The sequence below is a fragment of the Phalacrocorax carbo genome, chromosome 7, assembly GCF_963921805.1.
Source record: "Phalacrocorax carbo chromosome 7, bPhaCar2.1, whole genome shotgun sequence".
NCBI lineage: Eukaryota > Metazoa > Chordata > Aves > Suliformes > Phalacrocoracidae > Phalacrocorax > Phalacrocorax carbo.
Window position 1 is genome coordinate 49,569,641 of NC_087519.1, and position 25,833 is coordinate 49,595,473.

Below are 25,833 nucleotides of genomic sequence, written 5' to 3' on the forward strand. Positions count from 1 at the left end.
TTTTAAGCAAACTTCTAAAATCTTGCTTTGTATTGTAATCTTACGACATTCCCTGAACTTCTTAGCATCTTGCCGGGATTTCACAAAGGAAGAACTTCCTCGCAACTTTCTTCCATCCGGGAGGAAGAGCCACCTTCTGCAGCGAAGGCATGAACTGCCGTTCACTTTACCCTTAGGACGCCAGGGGCTGTAGGTCCCACGGCCCAAAGCCCAGGTGGGCACTCAGCAACCCCCAGACAACAGCAGCAAGCACACACAGACAGCCCTGGATGCTCTGTTACCAGCCGGGGAAGGATTTCATCATCCTATAGCACTGCGGTTCCCCCGGATGACGATGTCATTTACTCAGCTTGAACAAAGAGATCATGATAAAATAAAAATAAATAAAAAATAAGGGGAAAAAAAGACTGTTCCTTGTTGAAACATTAGTCCACCCTTCAGTAGAACCAGACTTTTAACACCTTTCAGTACAGATAGGAACTTATTTAGATAGCTAAACTTTCTAGAATTTAACGGGATCTAATTGCATTTGAAATTTCCAGGAGGTGTTTAAGTACATTTTAAAAAAATAAATTAAAAAAGTATCTAGAGCTGGACAACTTGAGATTAACAGTTTCCATTTAAAGATCCAAATCTCTATAGGTATTTAGAAGTTGTAGCCCAGGAAGGAGTAGAGACATAACCATCCTCAAAAAACTGCCCTTTAGATTTGTAGTCCCTCAACACTTTTAACATTCTGAACCTACTTAACTTGATAATCTAATATTATAACTCTCAGATGTTCTTCCTGCTCATGAATTTTTATTTCACTTGTGCTAGACTCTGGCACTGCAGCAAAAAAATTAAGGAATCAGAAGCAGCTGATTGGAAAGAAAAAAAAAAACTAATTTTTTTAAAATGTTAAGTTTGCCAGTGATCTTTTAAAAATTTGCATTTCTACCAAACTCCAGTAAGAAACTAAAAACTAATCAGAGCGATACCATTGGTGTTGTCTCAGGTATTCAAAATTATTTGCCTAAGAAATGGAGCCCATTTTTATATTTAGAAAATGCCTCAGTCAAGTATGTGCCTTGCAGCTTTTCACTATTCAAATTATGGAGTGATTCATCCAATTATGCCATCATTCACTTGTACGCCCTGCCTATGTATGCAGTGCATATGGAAACCAAAATACAGTCATTCTGGGTTTGTCCAGGTATTGGTCTGCTTAATGTTGCAGGGTTTCTTACAGGTAATTAGGTACAGACAGTCACTTAATGGTTCTTTTACTTTTTGAAATGCACAATATTCAACCTAGGTAGGCACGCATATATGCAGACTAGTGGTTATACTGTGCCACCATATAATGAAATATACAGAAACTATCTGAAATCTCTTGGTGTTTTTATTCTCTTTTTCAAACTTGGCTTTTTATCTGAACCTTGGAATTGTGTTTAGCAAAGTTCCTGACTGACCAGAAAACCGAGAGAGTATTATTCCCTACCAAAATGATTTTATATTCAATTTTCTTTTCTTATTTCAACACCAAATAATTGCTTGTGCATGCATGTGAACAGTTGCTATTTAAATGCTTGTGGAGAGCTCAATTTCTGGCTCATTTAATTGCCTGAGGCCATTGGCTAAGAAGATCTAAGGAGTTGTGTACGACTACATAATTTATTTTATCTGCCCAGAACGAACCCTCTGGTCTCCTTTGCGATAGGGATGGTGTTTGTCATCGCTCCATAATTCACACGCACCATTAATTGTATACATGCACAGTACCCTTTGCAAAGCATGCGTTCAGGTACCCTTGTCTCTCTCATTAGCTGCACAATGCCAGGCCTCCTGGCATTAGGGATTAGGAAACATGTCTTACTGATGGATTGCTGGGTCCCACCTGTATATGCTCATCCATAGTTCATAATTCTGCCAAATGCAACTTTCCCTGCGCTGTAATTCACAAGCCACTTACCGCAGCCTTAATGACATTTTTGTTATTCCCACACTAACACACTACATCAGCCCGTTTGTACGATTCCTTCTACACAATAACAGCGCCGTGCACACACTGACAGTACGCGCCGCTTCCAGGGATCATACTTTAAACATCTTTCCCACTGAGACTAAGGCATTTTACAGTGAGGACTCAAAGGGGTTTGGACTGAAGGTTTAATCTGGGGGTTTTCTCTGAGAAAGTTAAGCTCGTGTCTGTGTAACCTGCCTCATCCTCATTCATGCCGCTCCAGTTCTTGCAGTTACTGCCACAAGAACAAACTCTCCAATTTGGAGTTTCCAGTGAAAAGTAGTCTGGGAAATAAACCACTCTACTCTGAATGCATTAATCACTTCGTATTGTGGCCTACAGCTTCCCCACAAAAAAAGGAAGCTGTAATCAAGAAGCAAAGATAGAACAGAAAGAGCCAGAAATGAAACAAGGAATACTAGAAAAGGCCAGAGTAGGGCTGCACAGAGTGTGCAGGACAGCTTCAGTTTTCTTCCCTGTCTCCTGCTCGTATTGCTCCTGTCAGGGTACCTGGGACTAGTTAAATTCACAGAGCTGGTTACGAAACCAGGGGTCATCGAAGGTATTCCCAGCAGGTGTCTCCGCTTTTCTTAAAAAAAAAAAATTGACATGGCTCTGCAAGGATGATAAACCTGCCTGGTGTCCCTGAAGTGCTTAAAAAAGGGATACAAGACACTTTGAAAGACCAGAGCTGTCCATCATTAGCTCATCCCTTGACCCATTAAAGTCTGGATCAGACTCCTGTCAACTCTAAGGGCACAGGTAGAAAACACCTATGGAAAAAAAAAAAAAAAAAAAAAAACAAACCACTACAGTTTTCAGAACAGCTTCTACTCAGATTTGAATAATCATTACCCCACAAAACTGAATTCCCGTTAGGCTGAGTACGGTGAGATTTAGGATGTGTAAGCAAGTTACTGAAGGTAAGCGGGAGGTATGCGCCTGTCTAAACTGCATTACCCTGAAAGGCATGAGTTGGGAAGTAGACACTCCAGAAGGCAGAGCTGCTCTGCAGGGAGATCTGGATAGGCTGGAAGAGTGGGCCAGCAAGAACCTTATGAAGTTCAACAGGGAGAAGTGTAAGGTCATGCACCTGGGAAAACATAATCCACGAGTGCAACACAGACTGGGATCCACCTGGTTGGAGAGCAGCTCTCTGGAAAGGGACCTGGGGGTCCTGGTGGACAGGAAGCTCAACACGAGTGAACAGTGTCCTGCTGCGGCCAAGAAGGCCAACAGGGTGCTGGCTTGCATCAACAAGGGCATCGCCAGCAGAGAGAAAGAAGTCATCGTCCCACTCTACTCAGCGCTTGTCAGGCCACCCCTGGAGTCCTGTGTCCAGTTCTGGTCCCCGCTCTACAAAAAGGATGTGGACAGGCTGGAAGGGGTCCAGAGAAGGGCCACCAAGATGATCAGAGGACTGGGAAGCTGCCATACGAGGATAGGCTGGGAGAGCTGGGTTTGTTCAGCGTTGAGAAAAGGAGGCTTAGAGGAGATCTCATCCCCATGTACCAGCACTTAAGGGGCAGCTACAAAGATGACGGAGGCTCCCTCTTTACAAGGAGTCCCATGGAGAGGACAAGGGGGAATGGACACAAGTTGCTCTTGGGGAGGTTCCAACTGGACACCAGAGGAAGTTTTTCACACTGAGGACAGTCACCATTGGAATAATCTCCCCAGGGAAGGGGTTGACTTGGCCACGTTAGACACCTTTAAGAGTTGTCTGGGCAGGGTGCTGGGGCATCTTATCTGGGCCGTGCTTCTGCCAAGAAAGGCTGGACCAGATGATCCTTGAGGTCCCTTCCAACCTGTGATTCTGTGATTTAGCCATACTTTCAAATAAATAACAAAAATAACACTTCTGCAGGTAGTTTTGTCCTGAGTTTGTTGCTCAGCTAGTCAGGTATTTCCTCCAAACGCTAAGTTTTAGTTTCAGATACTCTGACGTACGAAACACAGGAAGAATTATCAATCTTTGGTATGTTTAAAAGCATATTTTTCTCTATCAGGTTATTTGGTAGTGTTCATCAATGGATTCATTACATTATTTTCAGAAGGTTTTGAAAATGGCAGTAAAAGGTACATTCTTAAATGTCTTAAATGGTTAATGCAGCCTTTTTCATCAGTTTGCTCTGACATGGAACTCTCCATAGGTTACCAGACCTTATGGGAGCACAGAAACAGTCAAGATAAATGAAGGCTTGTCTCATTGCCATTGCTTAAAAACAAATTATACCTAGGGATTTTCTATTTTGATGATATGTGTTCAACACAGATAAATTCATTATCTTCACAACATGTACTAAACTTAACTGCTTTCTCAAAAGATTAAAAGGAGGCATCAGCAAAACAGCATCTGCTTTTTATCCCCATCATTGAAGTTTATAATCTCAGACACTTGCTCACATAAAAAGCTATAGGAACAGGGACAAATTCAATTTACCCTTAGTGAGGTGAATGGTTCCCATTCCCTCCTGAGATGGCAAGTAACGCTAAGGCCTGCACGATGTTGCTTATGCCTGCAAAGTCAGTACATGTTATGGGATTTAAAGGCTAAACAGTTGGGGGGGGAAAAAGAGAGTGCATAAAAATTCATCTCTTTCAGCCTTTGCATACAGACCACTCAGAAGGTAGAGAGCCGCCTTCTGTTTTGTTCACACTCTTTCTCTAGGGCTTCCACTTTCCATTTGCCTTTCAAACACCGGAGCTGATCCAGGGAGAGAGTGAGCCTCTCTCCTATTCCTTTCACTCGAACAGCAACAAGATGATGTCTATTTCAGTCACTTGGAAAGAGTTACTACTGCAATTTCTTATTATTTAGGCATTATGGTCTACAGAAGAAACATCTGGGGCCAGGTTAAGTATTTATATATAAAGAAGTGGGGGTTTGCTGGTTTGATTTTGCCCTCTGCTCCTCTGGTTCAGGCAAATGCAGTGAATAATGACATTCAGTAATGATAAAATTCAGGTTCCAGCTCGCTGCAGCCTAAGAGCACTGACTCTGTGCTAACTTGCTCTATGAGGTCCAGTAGGCCTGCAAAGCATTCAAACTATCCATCAGAATGACAAAACCACAAGCAAGCTTAATAGTTTTCATTAAAAGAAACTTGAATAAAAAGATTTTGTTCTGAATAGAGGAAGTGCTCTCCTATAAGGCTTGTTTTCATGACTTTTTTTTCATTTTAAACAGAATTCACAATGCTCCCATTTTCTACTTCTTCCTGAAAAACACTTTAGATTCCCTGAAATTGAACAACTGAAATAAAAATTAATTAAACATGGGACTAAAGTGAGATTATCGGGCTTTATAAATTCTTTCCTTTGGAACAGAGGTTTCCTGTAAAAAAATTTTAAAGGAAAAAAACCTAACTCCACAGTGTTTTTGTATTAAGCTACTTATCAAAAGCTTTTTAGGGAGGAAAGAAATGATAAAGTTAACTAAAACTCATGGGTATAGTTTATTCGTTTTATGGAAAAGGAGAAAAAAGCAGCAGCTGGGTCATATGCAATAGACTTGGTGCTCTCTGCAGCATCATTCAGAAATTCTCCAAATGGAATGAGTTAAATTATTTTTGGGGGCAAATAGCAAGATCTTGTACATTAGAATTATTCATCTGTATTTCTCTCATTTGTACTCTCAGAGACATCGTCCGTGCACAGACTACAAGGCAAAAGCAACAACTGTGATCAACCAGCCTCCAGCAGAGCACAAGCCACGGGATTTGCCCGAATTAATTCATCACACAACGCCCATGAAGGGATCTCACTGACAAAATACACATTCAGCTCCTAGTGCAAAACTGGGTAAAGCATCCACGCAGCGGTGATGCCCCATGTCTGCGCATTCCTGTACGTATGCATAGACCTTGCTCAGAAAGCCTTACAACTCAGCTGCCATCCCAGCTTTACTCAGCTGACCTCAGAAAAGGGAAAGCTCTTTAGCTCTGGAGCCATCTCTATGGCTCCAGTCACAGTCCCAGTTCAGTCCGGAGCTGTACTCACAACATACAAATCCGAACACCCTCAGATCTCCATATGTTCTATTATATATTCCCTAGAAGAAAGCCTGGCACATAAAGACCAGCTCGAGTGTTCCTAACAGGCCGAGCTGGATGGATTACAAAGCTCTTATTTCCACCAAGAATGCTAACTCAGTGCTTGAATGATCTTAAACTGTCATGAGCGGTTTTAAAATCCTCTGGAACTCAATTTTCCTAAATTTATTTTCCTGAACTTTGAGAAACACAAACAGTAAATCATTGTTTGAGAAACACTAATAATTGTAAGTAATAGAAGGGTAAAAAAAACCTGGTGCAAGGTGCTTTTCCTATGTATAAAGATTCAAAACAAAGCTCAGATGGTACATATTCCCATAGAGTGTCATGGCAGATGTCAATTTTTTTTTCCTCCATCAGAGACATAATAGAGTAGGAAAGTTCTCAAAACAAAGTCTGACTCTAAAGATTTCAAACTTATCACAACAAATGGCAGCAAGATTATTTGCGGTTTTTACTACAAACAAACCTAATGGATAAGATCCTAGCGGTGTACTAAAAGTTCATCCTACTGCCACGTATCAAACCTAAATGTCAAGATTCGCCAACAAGACACTGCAGTTAGAGTAACTCCATAAAAGTACGCTCAAACACTCCATGTACTCAACTGCCATAAGACTTAACACTCTTCCTATTTTATCGGTACAATTTAAAAGTCAGAACTTGGCTTTAAAAAGCAACAGGATGTGAGATCCTGCAACGCAACGGCATTCAGATGTCTAAAACTGTAGCAGTGAGCAATGACTTCTGGCACAAACCGCAAGACAGAAGTTGGGCTGGAGCTAGGTACAGACACGCGTGAGGAAGTCCTGAGCCTATACGTGTTGATTTCACTGTAATGAAAGCAAAACAGATCATTTAATAAAACAGGAAATCTAGCAACTGAGTGCTGTCATGTAGGTGACATTAAGAAGGCAGACTTCTAAAATTTGACCAGCTGCAGAGTACCTCTTCATCTCCCACAAAGAAGCTCGATTCCCGACCCTTCTCCAAAGCTGTGAATGCGGGTCCATTCAGCAGATGCAACACAAAGCGCAACAAGAGAAGGCAAGGGTACTCAGAGACGGGCCTTTTATTCACTGTGGGCTCAGTACAAGATACTCCCTTCCACATCAATGGCAAAGCTCTTGCTGAATTTTGTGGGAGCAAAACTAAGCCTAAAATTAAGCCAAAGCTCTGTAGCCCCTCCTTGTCATCTGCCCTACACCTGCTACGGCATGAGCAGCAGCCAGCGGCTGTCTGGTAATTAGTTTGCCAAAGCTTCTTGACAAATTGCAAAGATAACAGTCCCCTTTCTCAGATCCATACCAGTCAATGGTTTAGAAGGAAAAGCTGGTCTCTGCATGGCTGCCTAATTACCTTGAGATTCTGACAGCTCATTTCCCTGCACCATAGATGATCCTGTTGGTTTTTCAAGCTCCACTGAAATACTCATGACACCGAAATACTGATGGAAAGCCAAATGCCAAAAATCGATCTGCATTATTTCCTGGGGGGAAAAAAAAAAGTAAAAAAGAAGGGCCACTTAACACACAACAAAAAGAGATGCAACTAAACTTATATCAATCTATACTGTTCAATAAAACACAATGGCAAGTGCTCAGGCCAGCAAAAACTGCTAGGCCTAAAAACCAGGAAACATCCCCAGGACTTCGGTACTCCGTCAGTGTGCTTTGCCCAAAATAGGCACTGCTGTCAGAACTGACTTAGCACTTCTGCATGGCAGTGAATTAGCTCAAAACTGGCGCGTCTCTGTCACGTTACTTTATACAATTTGGATCTGAATGTGGCTGAGCCAGTTGTCTCCTTCCCTCCTCTCCCAGTTCTTTATCTCATCTCAGTATATTGCCCGTCCAAGCCAGTTTCTAGTCTGGGTCTCCCTGTTCAGTTCACTCCCTTTCATCCAGCTCCAGTTCCCATCTCACGCCTTGTCCTACTCCAACCTTCGTGCCTTCCCCTGCATCTGAGTTCGGCAGCTCCCTACCCCTGCTGCCAGGACCCAACAGAAGGAACAGAGGCAGCAATTTTAACACAGCAGTTGGGTTTGCTGCTCTTCTTCCCAGATCCTGACAATCTAATGGCCTTGTCTCAGCTGGACATCACAGCCACAGGCAAAGCTCTGCTGAGCCTCCTCCATATTTCACTGGGACATTCTCACCTTAGATGATGGATTTTTCAGGGACTCTAGCTGATTGAGATTTAATAATCCCAAATACAAATATAGTGAAATATTCTCCCCAGTTCCAAGGTACAAAGTCCTTTACAAAAATTTTGATAGCACTGCTGACAAAATGGTTAAATAAACGTAAATAAATTTAATAAGTTTCGCTATGAGCATAATGATTAATTCTGCTCTTAATCCCATTCTGGAAGAGACACATTCCTCTTAATATTTTCCAAACCCTTATCCTGAAGAAGAGGAGAACTCCTCTTTTTATGATAGACTTATAAAGGAGAAAATCGAAACATCAGAAATGAACAAATCAGGGCAACACTTTTTATCTTAGATTCAAAGAAATCACACTCCCCTGGACACATATATATATTTCTCCTGATGTAATTGGTACACAGTTTACCAAGAATAAGATTCATAACCCATTTATTTTGTTTTCTTTTTTCTTCCTCTTGTTTTGCATTTTGACTTAAGTGCAACTGAGATATAGGCACTTAGTTACCTACACTACACACATATATATAAATCTTACATTTTAAAAATCATAACACAATGTACATTGCCATCTACTTAAATCGATTATCTCACAGCCTCTGCAGAACTGCATCACGCTCATTATTCCAGACTGGGGTCTTCAGCAGGATTCCTCCACCCAATATTGTCAGAATTTAGCTTGGCTCTCAAAATTTAGAATCCTATTGTTACATGTCTTCTTTCTGAGTCATAGGCATGAAACGAAGGTAATCTTAGTTCAGAGACTGTCATACTAAGTGAAATCTAAATAATCTGGCAAGATCTAAAAATGAACTCGCACTTCATTGAAAAGCCTTAGAATATATCATGTTATATAACTCTTGTCACTGTAACAGACTTTCAAATACAAGTTAACTCTAACCTCAGATTTCGTTTTTAGGGGTTGTGAAACTGCATTTCGCATTGATCCTTTCCTTTTCCGTCTCATCCCCCATGGTGCTTCTCTTACTAAAGCCAAGAACATTTACAGTTCCATTTTGCCTTTTATCATCTCTGACCTCCTTTGCAAGAAAACACTTTTTTATCTTCATGTTAAGATATGGCCAATAACCTCAGTTGATACAATGTAACTTGAATGTGGATGAAATTGGAATCACTTATGGAGGAAAAAAAGTACTTCAGGGATAAGAACCAAGATTCTGACGGAGAAAAAAAAAGCATATGAACCTTTGTACACTTAAACAGGCACAGATGCCTTTCCTCCTCGTGTAGGTACAGGAAGGATAAGAGTCTATCAAGAACTTTACTGCAAAGTATTGAGAAGCCCGAATTTTAAAACAAAACATTCAGAATCTTGTATTTTGAAGAAAGCCTAGCCAACAGCCATTTTCCCCCCTTTCGCACATTACCTGATGTTAAGGATCTTTGGTTTTAATCTGCTTGCACTGGGACATAAAGATGTCTCAGCACATCCATCTTAAATACAGAGGTTTTTGTGAAATAGTTGAAGTATCTACTTTTAGGGTGACTACTTCGTATGTCACAGAACTATGCAAAAGGACATACAGCAAACTGAAAAGGAACAAAAGCATCACATTCCCAAATCAAACTATCCCTCTAGATATGTTCTTTGACCACTAGAAAAGTCTTCCTAACATCTAAAATGTCTCTAAAGCAGAGTTCAGTGCCTCTTGTCCAGTCTACCTTGAGATGAAAACCAGAAGACTCCCTTCCTCTCTGTAACAACCTTCTACATATTTGAAGGTCATTAACGTTTTCCCCTCGGTCTTCTCTTTGTAGAACAGTTATATTTCTGCAATATGCAGTAAAATATTGTGCTTTAATGAGAGTAGTTGGCTCGCAGAGTAAGATGCATAGCTGTTCTCATTTTCCACCTAATTTTTGTTTAATTGATTCTCTTGGTCCTTCTTGTGGTTCTTTATTTTAGGCCCTGTCCATGTCATGAGTGTTCATACTTACCTGAGGGCTAAACCGCGAGAGGTGCGTGCAGGTGGTCCCGCTCTCTACAAAGGGAAAAAAATTGCACCCTCTGGCATTGTGATTTCTTGCCTTTTGTGTTATTACACAGGCATTTCAGTCGCTTTCACACACAGAGGTACACACACACACACACACCACAGACCCTCTTTTCCCTGCAGGTGAACGTACTGATCTCTGCTGCCACAGGTTCTCAGCACAGGAGGAAGCTGCATCCTCCCCCAACCCAAGATGAGATCTACTCCAAAGCCGTTCTATTAATTTCATTAAGTTTTGAGTTATGACTCAGCAGCTAGGCCCTACCAGCGATTTCAGAAAACATATAACATGATTTTATATTTTCACTCCCCTAAGTACATCACTGTTTTAATCCAGAGCCATAATTGACTCCACTTTTAAAAAAGGTGATAAAACATTCAGAGTTGCCGCAATACCTCTAGATAAGCACCCCTGCCAAAATACAAGGGAGATAGCACAGCCAATGGATGAGAAAATGATTACAAACGCATTAGAATGATCCTTTGCCACATTGATCTGTAATTTTATTTTATGTTATCTGTCAGTCTCTGAACTGTATGTTTTGAATCATATCCAAGTGAATTGTACCCCTGGTGATTACTGTTTAAACTTCCTCTAAAGTCACAGTCAACATAGCAGCATGTGATACCTTTTGTCACTGTAAATATGATGGGCAAAGTTTGATACTGAGAAAGATAGCAGTGTGAGTGAGTGTGTTATCAAGGTTAATATTGTTTCCTGTTGCGTAAGATAAGAAAGCACAGTTTCTATCCTTTTTCAGCAAGCAAGCATCATGTTTGGTGACAGCAAGCATAAAAATCCTTTAAAGATATGGACTATTTCCAGGGCTTAAAGTTGTAGTGAAGGTCAAAAGTGACAGTGACTCAGTCAGGCTCTGTCCACTGCTGGCTGAATTCACACAGAGGGCCTTTCATCAGTCACTTGAAACAGGTGAGTTTTTGTAACTGGCAAAGGCAATTGGGGTGGGACAGGGGAAAAAAAATAAATGAACTGGATGTTCTCTAATCCTACCTAATCCATAATTGTGTCAGCTTCTGAAATGGGATGTTTCTACTTGCTTCAGCACCTACTGGACTAGAAACCTGCCCTTTGCCTCACAGCCATGGAGCATAACTTTGCTAACCTTTACCTTCATCTTTTCCATGGAGTAGCAGTCGTTTCAGCAGCTCGGAGACAACTCAGCTCTTCTTGATCATTTGTATTCTGTGAGGCAAAGATTAATTCCTTCAATGAGAAAAACAACATGCCACAGGAAGGTGCGATCTACTTGCAATAATATTTCCAAGTGAATGTCACCAATATCCAGAATCTCTGTTTATCTATACTAAATCAGTTTCATGGGGAAACAATAGGACCCTGCTGGTCATGCATGCTCCAGCTTCTCACTGCAGGAGTTTAAGAAGCTGAGAATGTAGAGCTGAATGAAAGGTACTCACCTTTCTACTCACATGCTTTTATGGTCATCAACTCACCATAATATTTGAGACTTCCACCAACAGGCTTCTGTTCTGCTTTCCTTTTGCCCAATGGATACCTCAAGTTTTATTTGCAGGGAACTGAATCACAAAAAAGATAAAGTAACGGGTTTAATTTGTGTCTTTCAAAATCTCTTCAATTTCTCTACAATGCCAATTTTTGTCTAATGCACCACAGCCTGCCAAAATAGTTCTAACGAATCAGAGAAGCAGAGGATTCTGTCGCCTGAACAGTAAACATTACAGACATTGTTTTTAGCTGATATGACATGAGCGTTTCCAAATCTCCATTCAGCTACGTGCTCTTACCAACACCAGCCCTTATGCTGGTCTATGGTGCATCCATATGAAGCCCAAACTCTGCACATTGAGATGTGGGTCTCACTACAAAACTGTGACACAAATTGAACAGAGGTGACGGAGACCTCAGAAATGACTAAGCTCCTACAAGTTCAGGGTAAATAAGCACTTAAGCAATAGGAAGTACATGCATTCAACTTAGAGAGGCTGTAGCCTGCGTATACATTTTATCAGACACTAAGGAAGTTTCATGGGAGAGCATGCCCTTACATGTTACGATCATGAAAAAGTATCAGTTGGACTTTTTACCCCCTCAGACATCAAAGTCATCAACTACAAGGCACGGATTTGTAGCAAATGAGACTTAATTAACATTGTGCTCCTGAATTTCCTTATTCGTGCACATTCCCAGCTGCTATGGAAAATTAATTAAAGGCTTAAATCTTGTAGTTCTTTCTTTAGCACTTGTTGCATGGCAACATTCATTTTTATGTATGAGCTTCTTCCTCCAAATGACTTTATAATAGACTTATCCAAAAGATGAGCTGTTAAAGTCTTAAGACAGATATTTGCACATCTTGGTTTAGTTTTGTTGGGTTTTTCACTCATAGGACATGAATTATTCACTGATAAGAGAGACTGTAAAGCTCTGGTTGGTTCTAGGCGTCAGTACATCTTCCACTATGACTGACTGATTTTAACTGGCTTCTTTTTAACAGTGGTTTCCACAATTGTTTCTAAGGAATATCCACTGAGGTGAGCCTTGCTGATTATAAATAGGTGACTGCAGAAGACTGTGATGTTATTTGGGGACTTATGATGAAGTACCCCAAACCAGACTAACTCTGCCACTAAGAAGCACGGAGGCACTGAGCAGTCTACTCTCCGCAGCTTCCTTGGTTGCTCCGACACTTACTGGATCTCCTGAACTGGGTACAGCAAACCCTGGCTGTGGCTCCCGCCGCTCCTCACACCTTCCACCAGTGGAAAGTGGCAGTGCCCCTTTCCACCTTCAACCTGGACAAAGAAAATCGGCTCTCATTCCGTGTCCCTTCTTAATCTGCCTCTTCCGATTATTTGTTTTCTCTAAATCTAAGTTCTGATCAAGAGGTAGTTTTCAGAAAAAAAGGCATACATGAACTATCCCATACAGGTGACCTTTGCTTCCATTGAATTATATGCAATGGCACAGCAAGATTCAAACACCGACGGCACAACTTGAATTGTAACTCTTTGTAACTAATTCTAATTAATATTATTGCTTATTTTGGTCATTTTTTTCCCAATGCATAAAAACTACATCTTAGAAGAAAAGCAACAAGTCTCCGGAACATATTTGTCTCTTTTTGAATACCCATAATCTGTAAATTATTTGGTTCATATTACATTATAAACACCTGATGAATTCTTCCGTGTGTTCGACATGTGATCTCTAGCAATCAACTCATTGGCCTTTACTGTGGGGTCAGTGGGACTCCACACACCAAACTCAGCTGAGCCAGGATTGGCCTGAGAATTTATATGTGAACATACTAACCTGTTGCAGGTGACTTCTGTTGAACTTCAGCTCTGCTTTGTGTCCATCAGATAGTATTTTGGGTTTTTTTTTTTTTGTTTATTATTTCAAAAGCTGAAGACCTGTGATGACAATTAATATTTTTTCCATATGACAAGCAATCAACTCACACCAAACTCCCAATACACTAGTAGTATAACTCTTACCATTTCTCCCCTGCCACGGCCTATCTTGAAGGTTTAAAAACTTGACTACAATAAAACTAGCTACTAAGAGAAACAATCGGCACCTTATTTTATTCCTAACGAACCACACAAGCTCATATCCCATGAAGGTTAAGATTTCTGACTGTGGATTGCTTAAAGCCAAGAAAAAAGTAATGGAAAAACTCATAGACCAAAACTTGCATCTAGATAAATGTGTGCTAAAGTATAAATTTTCAATGGTAAGGGTAACTAATAGTGAAGGCTGCTACAGACTCTCACTTTGAAATCTTTAAATTATGATTAGATATCTTTCTGAGGTTCCAGTTCATCTGTGAGTTACAGAATTGATGTGGGAAGCGGCCAGTAAAGCTTGGTGGGCTCCATTTAGTACGCAATGAACTATCAAACCAGCAGATCTGTAAAAAGCTCAACTTTTTTGATCTAGTGATCCCATCTTCTCACTTACCCTGCTAGGGACCAGGAATTCTCTCAGAAGAAAATCAGACTTTAGCTTCAACTGTAATAGTAGCGTGAAACCCAACGTCAGGTCTCACCGCACTTAGATTTATGCAATGATCCTTACACAGGGTAAAAGTTAGAAGACCTCAGTCTACTGATTTTGGGAGAAGTAATGAATTTAAAAGAAGAACAGAGATTAATGGAGCGTTCAGCTGTCTGCTGTTCGCTTCGCATAGTTTCCACATAAACAGCAAGGTGGTGCTTCTCCTCTCTCCCTCTCTCTCTTTTTCATTTTAAAAAAGAAAAAAAAAAAGAAATTCCGGGCTTCAAAAGAGAGAAATAAAATAATATGATAGTTCATAAGAAATAAACTAAAATAACATGGAAAGAAGTATTAAAAATACAGGCTGAGAGGATATCACAAAGGTCAGATAAAAAGAAACCTTCCTAGCGGACCGTGTACAAGCTTGGGGTTTTACCTATGGCTCTGCAACAAAAGTGCTAAGGAAAACAGAAAAGTGACAGAACGGTTTCCTTAAAAGTTTTTCTTCTCCTATCAAAGCTTCTTTTCAGATCCCAGTGTTTCGTTACGTAACCCGAGATAGCTATGGAAATGTTTTAATGCCACATATTTTCAGAAAGATCACAGTAATATTTAAGAAGATGGGTTTAAATTCTACACAGATAACAACTAAAGTGAGGATTAACTAACTGAAATTAGTAATTAAAATTAGAAATTAAAAATAAGAAATATCTGACAATTATAAAATCAAAGCAATAAATTATATTAAAACCACTGTACTCAAAATACATTACCCAATTTTATAAATTAAAAAAAAAAAAAAAAACAAACCCTATACCGAGTGGATTCTATGCCTTGCAATTCCACAGTTAAGACATTGCCCATTTTTTCCAAACCAGACTATGCATTAGACTAAGAACAGTGCACTTTCCACTCTTTGTTCTCTTCGTACACTAGACTTTATTAATAGGCACAGGGTCTTGTCCATGTACTTTGAAGATTTTAACAACTACTTTCATTACATTTGGAAGCTGCACCAAAGCTTCCCTAACAAAAACCTAAATATATTTCAATCTTCAAAATGACATTGCATTCCTCTGTCTGGGAACCTTTGACCAACACCAGAAATATGATTTTATACATTCAAAAAATGTAGTATTTCAAGGCAAAATAGATTCTATAAAGGAAAGGAGAAATGCAAAATGATATACAGTGTCAGAGCAATCACTGGTTCTTCACGTCTAATTTTCGGTACCAGCTCAGACACTCCACGGCCGCCCCGTAACGTTAACCACAGCACTCTAAGGATGCTGGGCACATTCGCTTCAAAAGCGCTCTCCTGATTGAAGGGTGAACCCTCCCTCATCTGCACCCACGGCTTCCTCACGGGCAAGGGCCTACCAGAAAAAACTTGGAGGAGATTAGGCCAATCTCTCATGAAGGCCCCAAAAAAACATTTTCCTCAAAGAAACTGACGAATTAATTATCATATTTTATTACCTTCTTACAATCAAGTCTTTTTTTAAACTATAGTAATTTTTTGTCTCTGTCAAAACAACAAGAATTTTTACTTTGGCTAATTAGCGTTACCTTTATATTTGAGTTAACAGAAATTGTTTGCACTGACAAAACTGCCATATGCAGAGGAGAGAGGAACAGCTAGTCTCTCTCTTCTAAAGACATTTTTATTCAAAAAGACAAATTATGCTTCAAACTGCCACCGTAGCACTGCAATCTGTTAGTATATGCTAGGACCAACAAGTCTGTTCCCAAAAGGAGACAGGCTTAAAATGGGAAATTCAGTCCTCGATGTCTAATTTTCCAGACCCAGTGTGTGCTTAAACTCCGTTATAAGAAGAGAGGTCACCTGAAGGTCTTGAATCAAATCTTGGCTCAGTACAATCTGAAGATGTTAAGAGAACAGTTGTTCTCATTTCACAAAACTCACAGCCACCCTTTCCCGTTAGTTTTTGACAGTGTTTCAGTATTACGAAAACTGCAACCAGCCCTGCAGAGAAAGCATACACGGTGCACATGTTTATTTAACCTGACCTCTTTTTGTCTCACTGAAGCTTTCAAAGTCCAGGAGTCTGCTCCCTGCCAGTCCTCGGCCCTGAACTGGTCACATTGCCAAGGACCGCACTCATTCAAACAAGTTTCACTTTTCCTGTCCCTGCTAGTCCAAAATAATACATTCAGACTAAAGAGAAAATAATTTTGTGCACAGAATAAACAAAAAAACAAACTAACCAATGTATCCATATTCAAACATTCAAATCAAGTGTGAAAGGTAGCTCCTCCTGGGAATACTTTTTTTTTTTTTGGTAATTGAACCAATTCACCCACTTCACTAAAATCTCCATAGTTTTCAAAGGGCCACGTAAACAAGTCCAGAAGTACTGAACTCGCATTGCACTCAAAACCAGAGAACGTCGTACTCATCTATCGTTTACGGCAACACACCGAGAGCAGCTGTGAATGCCACGCCGACAATTTGCTTAGGACGATGCAGTGCATCCCCCCTGGAGAGGCAAACCCAGGGTACGTCACCCTTACAGTAACGCATGCGGAGAGCGCGCTATCGGCTACGCAAGTGAGTTATGGTGACATACAGTTTAAAGCACCGGTTACCAAAAAGGTGGCTAATTTGTATTATCTTGTGGGTAGCAGCTATTACAGGATATCCTTGTACCTGGGAAATTCATAGGAGAGTATGGCACACGCCAAAGCAATTATTATGCACTAGCCAGCACACCAAATGCCAGGAAGGCGTTCATTTGGAGATGATCAAAACCTGCTTTGTGAACAGTTTATCTATCGAATGCTGCAGTCATTTATTGATAATTTACAAACGGAAAATACCGCACGATTCTGCTTGCTGATGGCAACCACTCACTGAACCCTCCTCCAGGAATGAGCTCCAGCCAATGCACAAGTCCCCCCACTGGTACCCCTTGTGCTTAAGAGTCAGGTAAATCACGTGCTGGTTTTGCTATTTTTCCTAGAACATCCCAATCACAGGAAGCCTGTTCCCACCATACTCGAGGCTTCCACCTGCCAAAGGCCTTACAATGTAACTTCACTGAGAACTTTCAAAGGAAAGTAACGGAGGCACAAACAGATATAACATTCAGAGCAAAATGGGAGAATGAGTAGAAGATTCCTTTCCTGTACTCAGAAAGCGTCTGTGACAACTTTTGCTCTTCCTTTCACATGTTTATGTGGCACAAGCAGCTCCTGACAAAGGTACTAGAACGAGGAGAGAAGAGACCTCCTACCTCAACCAAGGAAATATAAAGGAAAAAGATGAAAGGTGTTCATAATAGCAATAAAAGAACACCAGTGACAAGATTTTCTTTTTAACTGTGAAGGACAAAACAGCAATCATATAAAGACAAAAATAATAAAACATGATGAGGCAGAATTAGTAGGGACTAAAAGCAAGGACAAGTTACAGGTCCCTGATGGTGTAACAAATTACAAAGCAGGTAGGAACTAATGTCAAGAACTATTTATTCATCTCTGTAATGGGAAGAACTTCAGGCAAGGCAAGGACAATAATCACAAAGCAAGAAAGTGTTCATTAATTAAATGGAAACAAATCAGAATTGTTCAAGGGACAGCTTGCCAAGGATACGTTTGGCAGGCAAAGATACACAGTTCTTCTTTGTGCTCTGAACTTGTATGACAATAGCTTAAAAAACATGTATCGAGGCTCCTGGCCGCACAGGTAGCTATTTGGCAATCACATGAAAATATAAATCAAGATTTATAGTCCCTAAAAAAATGAGATGGTGTACTGTGGGCAACTGTGAAACCCTTGCCTTCCCCAGCCAGCTGGGTGCTGCGTCCAGAAGTACTGGATTATCAAATCAGGCTCTCTCTGCTCGCCTACCTCCTCCTGATCTGATCAACTCCCATACACGGTGCACAGTTTCAACACCAGACATGTACAGAGAGAGAGAAGTTCCCTACCAGCATTGGGTACAGCCTAATAATTAAATACTCTTCTAAAACATCAAGGCAAAAGTTCATATCCCTCAGCCCAGAAAAGGAGATTCAAACCAGATCTTCCCTGTACCTGAAGGGGCATCTTTTCATTATAAAGTACTTGCAAAGTTTTCCTCCATAGGCCTGTTCGTGCAGATACATCCTACCCTGAGCAGGGCTCTCAGACCCAGTCCTTCAGAGACCTGGGTGCCACTGCATGAAGACACAAAATCCTATACGTTTCTGGAGCAAAGGTAACTGTTCAGCAAACAAAGGGGGCATTTCTGGAGACAAGCAGCGTCCCAGCTGGGGGCTCAGGCTGTGATTTTGAATTCCGTTGCTTGTAGTTAACACACTTCTGTCAGGGTTGGGGATTTTTACTTTTCAGATCTGGCCCTTTGTGGGTTTTTCCCACCACCATAGCTTAAAAAGGCTTAATCAATCGAGGCCATTAAAAAAACCACAAAAACTTGCATACAGAGCGACAATTTATTTGCCAAGTTTCAGCATGTTACAAATTAAGCAGGCTGAATTATGAACTGCTGAGTAACTGGATGTACAGTGGAAACCACAATGAATCCTTAATTACAAAACCATAAAGATGATGCGATAAATATGACATTGCAAATGCAATAAAGGAATGACTCCGCTATAATTTAAGCATCATTCATTAAATGCAATAGGGTTGGAGGTTTTTTTTCTTTTGTTCTTTTTTACCAGTGCATTATCACTGTGCTTGTTTTTCAAATCGCTATCTCGAGTAGAGCACAAATCACTGTGCTGATCAGGGTAGGGCACATCTCTTAGAGCTCTTTGTCACCCAGCTCTCAGGCAAAACAAGTCGTACCTTTGTGCCTTGTCACACTGGCATTGAGGTATCATGACAAAAATATGTTGAAAACATGTTGGTGATGTATATTTGTAACAACACAGTGCCACCGAGATCTTTCCAGAGGAATCTAGAAATTAAAGGGTGGTTGTTAGAATGTGAAATCTTTCCAAATTTTAGAGGAGTTCATTTTTCATCTTATTGACCATGCATTTGTTTCAGGCTCTAGTCTTCTTTAATTATTTTTTTTTCTTTCCCCTTTTTAACTTAAATGAAAACTACTTTTTCTCTTTCCCTTTGTGCAGGTATGAAACACAAAGTAGCCAAACTGGGGAAAATACATAATTTTTAACATAATACATAATGTTTAACGCATCAAAATCCTGCTAAGGAGAGCTGAAACACTCTTCATATTAAATACAACGTCACTTTTTGCAAAACCCATTTCAGGTGTAAGCCTACCAGTTTTTTCTTTGCAACATGAGCTATTTCACGCAGCTCAGCGACTACTCTGCAAACAAAAAAAAAAGTTGGAAATATTAAGCCTACTGGTGTTGTCCTTTTTATTCTGTGAAGTTAGTGTAAGAGTTTTTATTAAAAAAAGTAATTTCTGAAAAGTGAAATGGATGTAATATACATGGGATGGTCCTACAGACCATGTTCAAAGCAGCATTAAATTATCTGTTTATGAAGGTCAATTAGTTTTGACATTAATTTTGGTAGCATAAGTTAAACCATTTTTTCCCCTACACTAGCGACAATGTACATAAAGCAAATTCTAGAAAAAAATACGTGAATGTTTGCAAACTGCAAAACATTTTCATTATTCTTTCAATTTACAAGTGAACTAACAAAAAATCAGTAAATACTTTTATATTATTTCTGCTTCACGCAACAAGCACGTGCTTGCACATTCCTGTTATTGAGATTGTGCCTGATTGTTTTGCAGGAGTCAAACAAATAGACGTTTAGGAAAAATGCTGAAGAAATTGATGGAAATTAGAAGCTATTTTAAATCAAGCACTGAAAACCACAGTGAAAGTGTATTTCAAATTAATGATACTTTTTAATCAAATCAGTAGATATGGTGCATATCTAAACACAACAAAATACATAAAATCTAAAGTAAAAAGGATTCATTTAAAGACTTCCCTGGAAGTTAAACAATTTAACTTTCAGCAGAAGAATTTCAATTTCTACTTTAAAAAAATACGACTTGCCAGACTCATCCAGCAATAACTGGAAACAGACCAATTTCCACAAATGAATGTTTTATATTTTCAAGTATACTTCTGTTAATTAAAAAATTAATTAGCCTTGAAAATACTGGATAGACTATGGCTATTTTCCCCCCACAAGCGTATGGGGAGTTATTTTTAACCAAATCCAGTTCTCTGGTCCGAGGGGAAGTTGCAGGAAGTAGCATTAATAACTTTTTTTTTCTTTTAACCACCAGTTTCTTTGCAACAGCAGCACAAAACTGCCGTTTGAGGCTCTAGGAAGCCCTGGCTGGCACCAAGGAAGGTGGGAACATGCACGTGTTGAAACTTAACAACAGTGTCATTTTCTCATTGTTGATATCACAGGCCTTTTAGGGTATTTTCCCCGTGAATTTTCATCAATTCCTGACCAAAATTCCCAAAAGGAGAAAGCTGCAGTCCAAGACTAACTTTGATGTTTTCCTAAATGGTTTGTCTCCACTGAAAGGTCGCTCTCCTGCAAATCAGTCAGCATGGTGGGGATTTTTGGACTTTATCTCAATGCAACTCTGCCCAAAGGTGCATTTTCATCCCCAGCTCCACTCTGCCTCACGGGAGCCAGGACTTGTCCCCCAGTTCTGGGAAATAAATTTGCTCTAGTCCTTTCCTAATACACAGGATGTAAGGAGGTAAGAAGGAGCAGGAATGGGTTTGAGAAATTTATGAATAATCTTTACAAATGAATAATTTGTGGGTTTCTTTACAGAAATAGAAATTAATATAGACAGTTTACCGTTGCTCAATTTACCATAACCAGATGAGGGAAATTCCGCCTTGGCAGATGGTAGTTCTGATCGAGAATTCCCATTATTCCTTGAAATGCCAAAATTAAAGTGTTCTTACGCTTATCTTAATAATTATTTCTATTTTCTCACATCTTGTCTTCTCTCAACATTTATTAAAAAAAAAAAGTAATTTTTGGCAAAAATAGAAGTCTAGAGCAGCCATACCCCACAGCCACATCCTGAACAAAAAAAGCTGTTTGGCCACAGCGTCTGCCAAGCACATTGCATTGGAAGGATGCTTCTCAGCCCAGCGCCGCAGTCTCCTATGCATTACCCGGCCTTTCACTACGGAATACCAGGGTTCAGTTTAGTTGCTGACACGTGCACTTTTATTGCCACATAAGATATCCTACGTTATCACAGAGGTAGGCCTCCTGCTGTAGTATCAGCAAGAAATGGTCTATCAACAGCCCCACGTCACAGCTGCCAGCCCCAAGCAGCATCCCTCATTCAAATGACATGTGGCTTATGACTGGGCAACTGAACCGAACCCTTAGGAGCCTTTAAGGTAAAGAACTATGAAGTTTACAGTTATAATACCAAGAAAAATAAAAATGCATGTTTCATACAGGTATACTTTTCTATCCCTCAGTTTTTACTCAAACAGTAAATTAGCTCCAGTCAATTTTGAACAGCCTGAGAAGCATACCTGCTTAAAAAAAAGCTTGTTTTTACAAATCTCTGCCTTCTTTCAGCTTTGGGGGAATTCAGACATCTGGTTATTCTGGCCAAGGTATCCAGCATCCTGCTGCCAAGCAAGCACCCAAGTCAGTGGCCTACGGTGTTCCCCCATACGTCCTTCTGCTGGCTGGAGAAAAAAAAAACCAGAACTAGAGGTTACCCTTTTCTACTTCTCTGTGCAAGTGTGGTTTCAGTGTATTCCTGTGCTATTATTAGGTTGCCCTGCTTCATACTGAAAGTCCTCCTACAGTTCCCAGCAGGATGCCAGTTGCTGGCAAGCTCCGAGAGCCTGAAGGCTGTGCATCTGTTCAGAGACTGACAGGTAGCACAGCAAGTTAAAAGGCCTATAAATTTGCAGCAGGAGGCTTAGCCTAGTCAAAAATCCCTGCTTCACTTTGTTTTGCCAAGCACCGGGTCACGCTACGCCGCTGCTTTCCCGCTTGGAGCCGCTCCCTGGGGATGCTCAGCACCGTGGGGCAGATCAGCCTGTGCCCTGTGGTAGGTGCTGGACTAACTCACGCTGTCCCTTCTGAGGAAGGTGACTGGCACAGAAGGATTGGAGATGTCAAGTTTTGTCTCCCAGGCATCGATATTTTTCTGAGAGTGTCTTACCATTGCCTTTGCTCTCTGCAGGCCAAACCTACCGTATGGGGCTCGTGCCAGTGCTTTTCCATGGCAGGAAAGGGCTTGATCCATGGGCCAGGGATTCAGGTGGTATAAAATAACATTACTCAGCTGCTGGAGTCATTGACAGTACATCACCTAGCAACAGGTAGGGGTCAAGCTCACACATCACAACAAAAGTAAAATAATTGCAAGAGGCCCTATAAAAATGCATCGGCACAAAGTTTCAGTATCATTAAGTGAAGGACTGTTTCATGTATTGGCTTCTATTTTCTACATTATGAAACTGCATTAACTTCTTAGCAAGAAAAATAGCAGAAGTTGGTGGGAAGGTTGGAAAAATCAAATAAAAGTATGTTTACTAACATCATTCAACACACCAGCTCACGATTATGCCTAGATCTACAGTCTAAGTGCTTACTAGATGGGAAACAGAATGTCCCCAATTTCTTTCTGACCCCTACGTATTACAGGAGGCCAGATACAATCCTCAACCTAGTCAACAGTGAGGTCTGCATTCTCTTCTGGAGGCAGATGGTCCCTTGGATGGGACATCCAAGCAGGTATGAAGAAGGAAGCCCTCCAAGATTCATCAGCATCTGGCAACTGAGATTAATCTACTTTTCCCACTGAAGAAAGCCTGAACTTGGCCCGCAAATTCAGCATATCACTCAAACCCCAGTGCAGCATGGCCTTCTGTTAGGCAGCACAGAGCCATCTGCTTTCAGATCTTTTGCCCCTGCAGAAGCTTGGACCAACGACATCGCTCCCTCCCCAGCACATGGCACCGTTTCTCTGTTCCACCGCTAATGAGCTGTTGTCTGAGACAAGGACTGACAAAACTGAATTGTTCTACTCTTTAGCCAAAGGAATCAACTTATAATTCACATTTAATTTTTTCTGCATTGGACAAAAGGAAAAACAAAGATTTTTGATTAAAGAAGGAGGTTGAACACAGTTTTACCACCAATTTAAATAGTCCTCCAAAGATGATATATTTTGGCTCCGTATAAACAGTCGCTATTATAACAAAGACAGAACATGCCAGGATACCTTTTAACTAACTCTTGTTGAGTTCAAGTGGCGTTCGCTTCTTTGTTGAGCAAAAAACTAAAACACCATTTCAGATTCTGGATTATAGAGCTCTCTTAATTCAACGGTACTAGCTGTGGAAACCACACATACTATAGCTAAAACCGCCTTATCTGAAAATGAAATAAAGCAAAGTTGACAATAGTTTCCAAAGACAAAACCTGAATGATGAAAAAAAAAAAAACCAAAACAAACTCGAGACATCAAAATGTTAGTTGAACCAACCCATGTCTCATTAACGCTCATTTTGCATGGCACATTAGAGAAAACATAGTGCTCTGCAGAACTCTCTAGTTCTCTGCTATCTTGCCCCTGCTGCTTGGCTTCTAGGGGGTAGGAGAGCAAAAGCCACAAGTCTTTAATACTAAATACTGACCACCAGCCCAGAATAATGATCTGTAGCAAGCTGATTTTTATTACAGTTTTAATTACTTTTTGGTTAAAAACTTCATGAGCATTAGCTTCTTCAAAACCATCACTGAAAATCCTCACGTTAAACTGACAAGAAAATAGAAAAAAATAAACGCTGTGCTTAGCCTTCAAAAATCAGCATCCCACTGAGATGAATGATGGTAATTCATATTCCTTGTAGCGCTATTATCTCTATCACATGGAGACTGAGGTTTTGTCTGTATTCAAGAAATATTTCTAAACTCCTTGTGGGCATTTTTTTCTAGTTCAGTCTACTCCAATACCAGCAGCATTTGGACACAAACTACCTACAGACCGCACCTGTTACCATCTGTGTTTAAAGCCATGTGCCATTCTCCTCTCAAAGATGACCTAATAAGACAGCGTTGAGAATATAAGAGTTAGATCATTGTCCTGTGGCTGCAAGTGGAAGAACTCTTGGTCTCACAAAAGCAATTACTAGGAATTAGTGCTTTTCAAATACACCTCTCCTTTCAAACTCATGTGGCTGTCAAAAATCTGTTGGGTACTGCTGCGGACTTATTCAGTCTCTTTTCTCTCATATATGCAGCCTTTGATGAAATATTTTCAGACACTGTTTCTAGGCTATTATACTCATTTTGTGGAAGAAGCTCAATACAGACCAGTGGCAAATGTTAAGCCTTGAGAGTCTATGCCTAACTCACTTTTTCAGTCTGGTGGAAACCAATTATTTGGTGATTTTTATAGTCTGGGATCTGTATGACCTGAAGGAAATAATGAGGAGGGAGGAAGCGGAAATACCTAAGGAGCATCCTTCTTCTGCAGTATCATGTCCCTCCTTAAAGGCACGGGAATATGGAGTTAGAAACAAAGATCCAGCTTCTGTGTGTTGTACAACTAACGCAGATCTAATGCTTAGCCTTAAACAGCCCCATCCGTCCTAATTCCTCCTACACTGCGACACCTGCAAGTAGCCAATGGACTGAGTAATTTGTAATTACTCGTTTAGTAATACCGATTCTGAGTAAAAAGAAGGGACAGGAAGACAGGAAGATCTCCATGCAAAGCAGCAGAACTCTAGATCCCACTGCCTAAAAAAGGTGGATTAAAATACAAATCAAATCTTACATAGTGCCTCCCTCCCTGTCCCCTACAGCATATTGTATGAAACTGCTATGAGAAGTTGAATCCTACTCTGATACTTAATTCCAAGAAGCAAAAAGAGCACACGTACATTTAGAAGAGCGGATGCTGTCATTCTGGAGGCTGCCAGTTCATAAACATGACAAAAATGGGCTAAGATGTACCCGCACCTGTTCTACCTCACAGAATTTCCTCATCTCCCTCACACACAGCAAATCAACAAATACAGGATGATTGCCTGGTCTGTGAGGAAATGAGGCATCCAAGCAGGCATCAGAATCATTACATGGGCACTTCCCAAACGCTTTGTTCACATTCTTACACCACAAATCAATTCACAGGCTTCAAAGACAAATGGATAGTTAGAACCATCTAATTGACCGCTTCTATAATACACAGTGAAGAGCTTCAAATTTTTGCAGTCTCATAACTGCTCTTCAACCCATAAATCATATTTAGAAAGTTATCCAATCTGGATAAATCACAGCCAAACACTTGAGAAAGTTCTTAGAAACAGAACAAAAAAAAAAAAACCACAGAAAAGGCAAATATTTCACTCTGCCTGCGTTAGTTATAACTGAACGTTTTCTTAACTCTACATACAAACCTCAAAACCTGTGTGCCAATATGAAACAAGTGGCTTCGGGTCAGGGTCGTGCTGATGCTTAGGGCGGGAAGGGGACAGTGAACTGCTCTGATTGCTGGATCTCCAGGGCGGGATTTGCTCAGGGCCACCAGATGAGGCTGGGGATGGGAGAGGCATCAGGCCGGATCGAAGTCTGCAGCTAACTGAGGTAGGATTACAACGGCAGCAAA